We start from the raw sequence: 8,310 nt of genomic DNA, 5'->3' as shown, positions 1-8,310 counted from the left end.
GGGCGCCTGCCGAGCCCGCGGGGACATAAACAAACCCTCCAGTGCCCCGCGCCGCCCCGGCCAGCCCGGCCCGCCGTCCCCGCCCGCAGCCCTGGCCCCGCGAGCGCCCGGCACCGAGTTGCAAGGGTCCCGGAGCATGCCCCGAGCCAGGCACTGCCTACCTCCGTGCCCCCCGCCCGGCCTCCCCGCCTCCCCGCCCGCCTCCGGGCCGGCCGCCCGGGCCGCCAGCAGCGGCGCTCATTACCGTGTGGCCGGTGGGGTCGGGCCGGCCCGGCTGCGCGCCCTGGTACCGCGGCGCCGCGTCCCGGCTCGTCCTCTGCTCTCGCCGCCGCCGCCGCCCGAGCGCCGTCCCTCCCTCCCGGCCCGCCTGCCTGCCTTGCTCGCTGGCTCCCTCCCTCCGATCCCTGTCGCGCTCCCTCTCTCCGCCTCCTCCGCCGGGTCCCCCCCTCCCACCCCTTTTTTTTCTCTCCGCCTTCCTCCTTCCCTCCCTCCGGCCGCCGGCCGGCCCAGGCCTCGCCCCCCGTGGCAGCGCTGGCCCCGGCCGGGCGCTGCGGAGCCCACCCGGGAGGCAGCGCCGACTGGGGTCCCTGGGGCGACGCGGCGGGAGCGGCCTGGGTGCGCGGCCAGTGCTAGCGCCCGCGGTCCGACTTCCCGGCCTCCGCAGCCCTCTGGGGGTCCCCGCACGTTGCGAGACGGAGGGCTGGACCCCGCAGCGCCCCGACCCTGCGCTGGGCCTGGGCACCCCGCCTCCGCCGCGCTCCCGGCCACTCCGCCGGGGTCCTTGCTGCAGCCCTCCCCCCGCCGGGCGCCCCACTACCTGGCGCTGCCTCTGCGCTGGGTCCCCGCATCCAGCACTGGCCGCAGGGACAGCGGCCCCTCCTCTCCCCGGGCCGGTGTCAAGTGCCTCCCCCCGGCAGCCCGCCGAGCCCCCGGCGGCCTTCGCCCTGCAGTTCTCCCGACCTCCACCAGAGCCCACTGCACTCTGCCTGCCTCAGCACTGGGGCTAGGGACAGCAACGCCGGCCCATCCGCACCGCAACTCCCACCCGCCACCGCCACCCTCCCCCGCCCCCAGGTGCCACTGCCCAGTGGAGGCCTGCCCACTCAACAGGGCCAAGGTCGGGACGCCAGGCCCATCCAGGCCGTCCTGGAGGCTCGAGGGCCTCTACAGGATGAGCTCCCCTGACGGGAGTGAGCTCCCCGTACCTTGAGGTGTCCAAGTAAAGTTGAGTGCCCTTAGTTGGGTAGAGGAAGACTGACAGATCTCACGGCGTTGGAGGTTGAACTAAATGACATTGAAGATCCCTTCCAGCTCTAAGAGTCTGTGCACACCTACACTCCAACCTCGTGCTTACTCACCCCTTTGCTGTGGGGGTTGTTCTCATTCCCATCGAGTTCTCAGGGTTCCAGGTTTCTGATTTGGGTTATCTCTGTCTACTTCCTCACCAACACAGCCACCCTTTGCTCATCACTCTCCCAAATGCCACCTCTAGGGCTTGGTGCTGGGCTCCCTGGGTGGCTCCCCGCTTCTGCCCGCTCCTCCATCAGCCATCTCCCACTGTGCATCCCTATTCTTCCACCTAGTGCTTCAGCTACATGGATGGACGTGCCCTGAGCCCTCTGACCCAGAACATGGTGTGTGCTCCCTTCCACAGGCACCCACCACCCCACTTGTGGGCAGGAGCAACTGAATAGGAGCACCCAGGCCCTCACCGGTGAAAGCAATGGTACTTTTCCCCTTTCCCCTCACCACCTTCACCCTCTGAGGAACAGAGTTACCTCTTTAGGACATGGAATTGACCTTTCATCCAAGAGGTTTTCCTTCTGGAAGTCCTCTGATGCGTCCAGGTCCGTTGGTCTGTCCCACTTCCTGAACCTCAAGATCAGAGACCACTCTGTACACTTTGTCCTGACCTTTTTCAGGATCACCCTCACTCACGTGGTCACCCCATGCCACTGATGATAGGCCCTGATATCCATGGTTTCCACCTGGCCAGTTCCAGAGACTCATCATGTTCTCTCCATGAGGATAGAGGCCATATCTGTCATATCTGTAGCCCAGCACTTGACACATAGTAGGTTCTCAATAAACCTTGGTTAAATTAATGTGCGCATAGCAGGCCCCATGCCATTTTGCTTTTAACATCAAGATGGACATCCCCAAACACTCTAAAGCTTGGCTAAGGGGACGACCATGTTTAGAAATATGGCCGCCATTCCTCTCCCTTCCTCAAAAGCTTATATAATACTGCCTCCAAATAGCAGCAACTGTTTACTGAGTACCTCCTGTGCACCAGGCACCAGAGTTGGTGCTTTTCCCTTAGTCCCTAACAACCTTTTGAGGTAGTTTGTATTTTCCTCACTCTACAGATGAAGAAACTGAGGCTTAGTCAAAGCCACACAGTTGGGAAGCAGCAAACCCAGCATTCAAAGCCTGGTCCATCTGACTCTTAAATCAGTGCCTATACCTTTAAAACATTATTGTTGCTCTTAAGCTGAAATTATCAGGGGCAAGATGAGCAATGTAAGTTTCTATGCAGTAGAACTATTTATGATGAAATCATTGGGAGCCCATGATGTGTGTAACCTTGGATGTGTGGGTTGCTGGGGTTAAGAGGCCCAAGGTGACCATGTTATGGGGCTTGTGTCCAGTAAAAAGCAACCCTGTGGCTACAGGGTTAGTTCCAGAGCCTGGCCCTGATGTCTTTGGCATGAGGAGGACCCTCCAGGTGGTCCTGAGAAGAGGTATATCAGCGATGGCTAACTGTACTGGGCCTTCCCCATCATGCATCACACTGGGTCCAGCTCAAATTGATTTAGCCTTTGGGCTCCTACACCCCCCTCACTTGTGTCTACCCAACTATGGCCTGACTAGGATCCTGGTTGATCCTAGATCATCTGGGGTGAGGGGCAGTATCAATAAGGATAGGCTAGGTTATCCTGTGGTAACAAACAACCCCAAGTCTCGGTGACTTAAAATCACAAAGGTTCTGTGGAAAACAGTATAGTGGTTCCCCAGAAAAAGTAAACACAGAATTACCATTTGACCCAGCAATTCCACTTCCAGGTATATATCCAAGATAATTGAAATCAGATACTTGAATAGATATTTGTACACAAGTGTTCATAATAGCATTATTCACAATAGCCAAAAGGTAAAGCCAACCCAAATGTTCATCAACTGATAAGTGGATAAATAATACGTGCCATATACATACAATGGAATATTATTCAGCCTTAAAAAGGAAGGAAATTCTGACATGTACTACAATATGGATGAACCTTGAAGACATTATGCTAAATGAAGTGAGTCAGACACAAAAGGACAAATACTGTATGATTCCACTTATATGAGGCAACTAGAGTAGTCAAATTCAGAAACAAAGTAGAAAAGTGGTTACCAGGGACTGGGAGGAGGGAGGGGTGAGGAGTTAGTGTTCAATGGGTACAGAGTTTCAGTTTGGGAAGATGGAAAAGTTCTAGAGATTGATGGTGGTGATGAATGCACAATATGTGCATGTGCTTAATGCCTCTGAACTATACACTTGAAAATGGTACATTTTATGTTATATATATATATAACATATATGTGTGTGTAAATATATATATATATATATATATATCCCACAATAAAAATAGAGAATACACTGTAAATTAAATTTATTAAATATATTATAAAAAAATACAGTTTCTTTTCTTGCTCCTGTTACATGTCTGTGTCTCTTTAGAGGAGTAGAGCTCATCCTCAGACCCAAGGATTGCTCAACCTCTGAAGGAATCCCCAGGAAGCCATGACCATACTAATAGGATGCTGGGCATCCCCAAAGGGGACTTCTGTCCTGCAGGCCCTCAGGCACAGCCATGGAGAACAATGAACCGAGAGATTCTCCCAGGAAGCCGGACCAGGATCTGGCTCCACTTTGGAGAAGTGAGCCCTTGGAAAGAGCAACCTCTGCATGCTCTTTCCCTTCTCCTCTCATCCAAAGTCAGTCTTCATTGTGGATAATCTCTCTTCACCATCACAGATTTTGTGTTTGGGGCTGATTAAATGTATAAGTTAGCCACTGTTGCAGATAATGAGCCACACCTAGACCTCATTGAGAGTATTGCACGTTTTGCAGAGATCCTTATTTTAGAGCTGGTCAGGACTTGGATTACTTGCCTTTGAGAAGAGGAATAAGTGCATTTTTAGTTACAGATGGCATGGGTTTTTTATTTTAGTAGGAACATTTTTAAAATCTTTTTTTTTATAATCAACATAGAATTCACACAACATTATTTAAAATTTTACATTTCAGCTTCTGGTCAAGGTGGCAGAGTAGGTAAACGCTGTGCTCACCTCCCATGACTACATCAAAATTATAGCTAAACTACAGAACAACCATCATTGAGAATCACTTGAACTCTAGCTGAACAGAAGTTCTATAACTAAGGACATACAAAAGAAGCCACATTGAGACTGATAGAAGAGGAGGTGATGCAAAATGGGCTGGTCCCACACCCATGTGTGTCAGTTAAGAATTGGGAGGCTATCTTGGCTGCAGAGGTCCCCCACTGAGGAGCAAGGTATCCAAGCCACACACCAGGCTCCCCAGCCCAAGGTTTCAGTGTCAGGAAGAGAAGTTCCCACAACTTCTGGCTATGAAAATCAGTGGAGATTGTGGCTGAGTGAGACCGGGGGCTGCTGAAGTCCCAGGCATTCCTCTTAAAGGGTCTGCATGTGAACTTATTGCTCATGGACTCACTCACTCTAAGCTCCAGTGCTGGGGCAGCAACATGAAAAGTGCCAGGGATATACGGGGAGGAACTGAATTGTCTGGCTTCGTGGAGAGGGTCGAAGGGGCAGCTTTCTCCCAGACAGAAGTGTTGGCAAAAGCCATTGATCCTTTGTTGAGCCCTCCCCTCACCCAGCCTGCATGTGCAGACAGGCACCATACCTGAGTCTCCATCAACCTGGCTAACACTGTTTGCCCCACCCTGGTGATTCCTTGAGACCCCACCCCATGCAATTAGTGAGCCCAGCAAAGCCACTTGCAGTGGCTTTTCCATACAAATGGCCTTTCTTGGCTAATGCTGTGGGCTTTCCTAAAATATCAAGGGTTCACAAACCCCAAATAAGCAGCATCCAATCTTGGTATGCGCCCATACCTCTTGCTAAGCAGCCCCAAGTCCAGCACTAGCAGCAGGCAGCTTCAGTTCACAATTTTGCTTCTCCCAGGCACCTCCAAGCCCAGCACAAGTGACAACCATCCGCAGATCATGTTGTAGCTCATACCAAATGGCCCCAGGCAGAACACAGGTAGTGGCTGACCTTGGCCTGCACCAGAGCACCTTCCAAGAGCCCCAGGACCAGCAAAATTGGTGGCCAGCTTCAGACCACACAACAGCACCAGAAGGCCACCTCCACAGACAACACACCCAAAAGGCAGATGGGCCAGGCATCACAGCCCCGCTAAAGAGAATCCTGCTCTGTAGGGTCAGCCCCTGTATAACAGCTCCTCCACCATCCTCACAGCCAGTTCTCACATCCAATCAGCCTGAGGGTCAACCCCTCCCATTGATGTGCTAACAGCAATCAAGGCTCAACTACAACAGGAGAACACACACAACTCACACAAGGGACACACCTGTAGCAACCAGCTAGTGACCAGGGAGACTGTGTCACTGGGCCCACAGGATACCTACCACATAAGGCCATTCTACCAAGACAGGGAGACATAGCAGCTCTACCTAATACATAGAAGCAAACACAGGAAGGCAGCCAAAATGAGGAGACAAAGAAACATGTTCCAAATGAAAGAACAGAACCCAACTCCCGAAAAAGAACTAAAGAAGATGGAGACAAGCAATTTACCAGGTGCAGGGTTGAAACCACTGGTTATACAGTTTTTTCAAAGATCTCAGTGAGAACTTCAACAAAGAGACAGAAAACATAAAAATGGAGATAGAAAACATAAAAAAGAACAAATCAGAAATGAAGGATAAAATAACTGAAATGAAGATTACATTAGAAGGAATCAACAGTAGATGAGATGAAGCAGTGGATCAAATCAGCGACTTGGAAGATAAGGTAGCAGAAAACAATCAGAACAGCAAAAAGAAAAAAAAAAGGATATTTAAGGGGACTTGGAGACAAAATCAAGCTTACCAACATTCGCATCCTAGGGGTACCAGAAGGAGAAGAGAGAGAACGAAATTGAAAACCTAAGAAATAATGACAGAAAACTTTCCTAACCTGGTGAAGGAAACAGGCACACAAGCTCAGGAAGTGCAGAGTCCCAAACAAAATGAACCCAAAGAACACATTACAATTAAAATGCCAAAGGTTAAAGACAAAGAGTGAAAATTTAAAGCAGCAAGAGAAAAGCAGTTAGTTACCCTCAAGGGAGCTCCCATAAGACTGTCAGCTGATTTCTCAACAGAAACTTTGAGGCCAGAAGGGGCTGGCGCAAAATATTCAAAGTGATGAAAAGCAAGGATGTACAACAAAGATTACAAGATTACTCTACCCAGCAAAACTATCATTTAGCATCAAAGGACAGATAATAAAGAGCTTCCCAGACAAGAAAATGCTAAAGAAGTTTATCACCACCAAAACAGCGCTACAAGAAATATTAATGGGACTTCTTTAAGGAGAAGGTAAGAAAAAAAGATAAAAAATAATAAAATGGCAATAACTACACATCTATCAACAATTACTTTAACCTCTCTTGGGTCCTCGCTTCCAAGATGACAAAGAAAAGATGGAACAAGGGTCGTGCCAAGAAGGGCTACGGTCATGTGCAGCCTATACATTGCACCAACTGCAGCCAATCCATGCCCAAGGACAAGGCCATTAAGAAGTTCATCATTCGAAACATGGTAGAGGCCGCAGCTGTTAGGGACATTTCAGAAGTGTCTTCGACACCTATGTGCTTCCCAAGCTGTACGTGAAACTACAATACTGTGTGAGTTGTGCCATTCACAGCAAGGCAGTCAGGAATTGTTCCCATGAAGCCTGGAAGGACCGAACAGCTCCACCCCGATTTAGACCTGTGGGTGCCGCACCAGGACCTCCACCAAAGCCCATGTAAGGCGCTAAGTCCTTAAGGACTGAAGAAATATTCTCTGGGGGGAAAATAAAATGGAAATTATACTTTAAAAAACCAATTACTTTAAATGTAAATGGATTAAATGCTCCAGTGAAAAGACATAGGGTGGCTGAACGGATAAGAACAGAAGACTCTTATATATGCTGCCTACAAGAGACTCGCTTCAAATGGAAATACACACAGAGACTGAAGGTAACGGGATGGAAAAAGTATTTCTTGAAATGGAAACAAACAAACAAAAAAGCTGGGGTAGCAATACTTACACGACAGAAAATAAACTTTAAAACAAAGGTTATAACAAGAGACAAAGAAGAACCCAGTAATTCCACTTCTGCGTATTTATCTGAAGAAACCCAAAACACTAATTTGAAAAGACATATGTATCCATATGTTTACTGCAGCATTATTTACAATAGCCAAGATATGGAAGCAACCTAAGTGTCATCAATAGATAAATGGATACAGAAGAATGGAATATTACTCAGCCATAAAAAAGAATGAAATCTTGCCATTTGCAACAACATGTATGGACCTAGAGGGTATTAAGCTAAGTTAAATAAGTCAGACAGAGAAAGACAAATGCCATAAGATTTCACTTATATGTGGAACCTAAAAAAGAACAACAACAAAATGAACAAATAAAACAGAAACAAACTCATAGATACAGAGAACATTCTGATGGTTGCCAGATGGGAGGGGGCTTGGGGGGATGGGTGTAAAAGGTGAAGGGATTAGAAAGTACAAATTGGTAGTTACAAAAGAGTCACAGGGATGTGAACTATAGCATATGGAATATAGTCAATAATCCTGTGATAACTATGCATGGTGTCAGATGGGTACTAGACTTATCGGGGTGATTACTTCGTAAGTTACATAAATGTCTAATCACTATGTTGTACACCTAAAACTAATATAATATTGTATGTTGGCTATAACAAAACAAAAAAAATTTTAATAAAAATAAAAATGTACAATTCAGTGGCATTTAGTATGCTTTTAATGTTGTGCAACCACCACCACTATCGGCAAGAGCATTCTGAAAGTACTTACATGGAGAAAGAAGGTGCATATGGATGTCAGGCAGCCATCAGGGCAACTGTAGTGTGTTTGGCCAGTGCCCCCTTGCTTTGGGGAACACTCCTGCCCGTATTCCATGCGGCGCTGGCTGGATATGTCAGTCCCAATGTCACCTCCTACACCCACTTTTGGGGATGGGCATA

The 8,310-nt window shown here is 48.7% G+C and overlaps 1 protein-coding gene and 1 pseudogene across 5 annotated transcripts in view; one reads left to right on the top strand and one right to left on the bottom strand.

Moving 5' to 3' along the window:
* Nucleotides 1-1,587, bottom strand: part of DNMT3A (DNA methyltransferase 3 alpha) — a 103,513-nt gene extending 101,926 nt beyond the window's left edge. For 2 of the 5 annotated variants that reach the window (XM_019645905.1, XM_019645980.1), the window contains exon 1: nucleotides 818-1,162. The gene's annotated coding sequence lies outside the window, so the exon portion shown is untranslated. Of the gene's footprint in view, nucleotides 1-244; nucleotides 446-817; nucleotides 1,163-1,205 lie in introns of those variants that run through there. The other 3 variants (XM_019645746.1, XM_019645671.1, XM_019646064.1) reach the window with 2 other exon arrangements.
* Nucleotides 1,588-6,648: 5,061 nt separating this feature from the next.
* On the top strand, nucleotides 6,649-7,173 carry LOC109392440 (40S ribosomal protein S26-like; annotated as a pseudogene).
* The last annotated feature ends 1,137 nt before the right edge of the window (nucleotides 7,174-8,310 follow it).

The sequence above is a fragment of the Hipposideros armiger genome, unplaced genomic scaffold, assembly GCF_001890085.2.
Source record: "Hipposideros armiger isolate ML-2016 unplaced genomic scaffold, ASM189008v1 scaffold_0, whole genome shotgun sequence".
Lineage (NCBI taxonomy): Eukaryota > Metazoa > Chordata > Mammalia > Chiroptera > Hipposideridae > Hipposideros > Hipposideros armiger.
The sequence above is the reverse complement of the archived record's forward strand: the minus strand, read 5'-3'. Positions and strand labels throughout refer to the sequence as shown.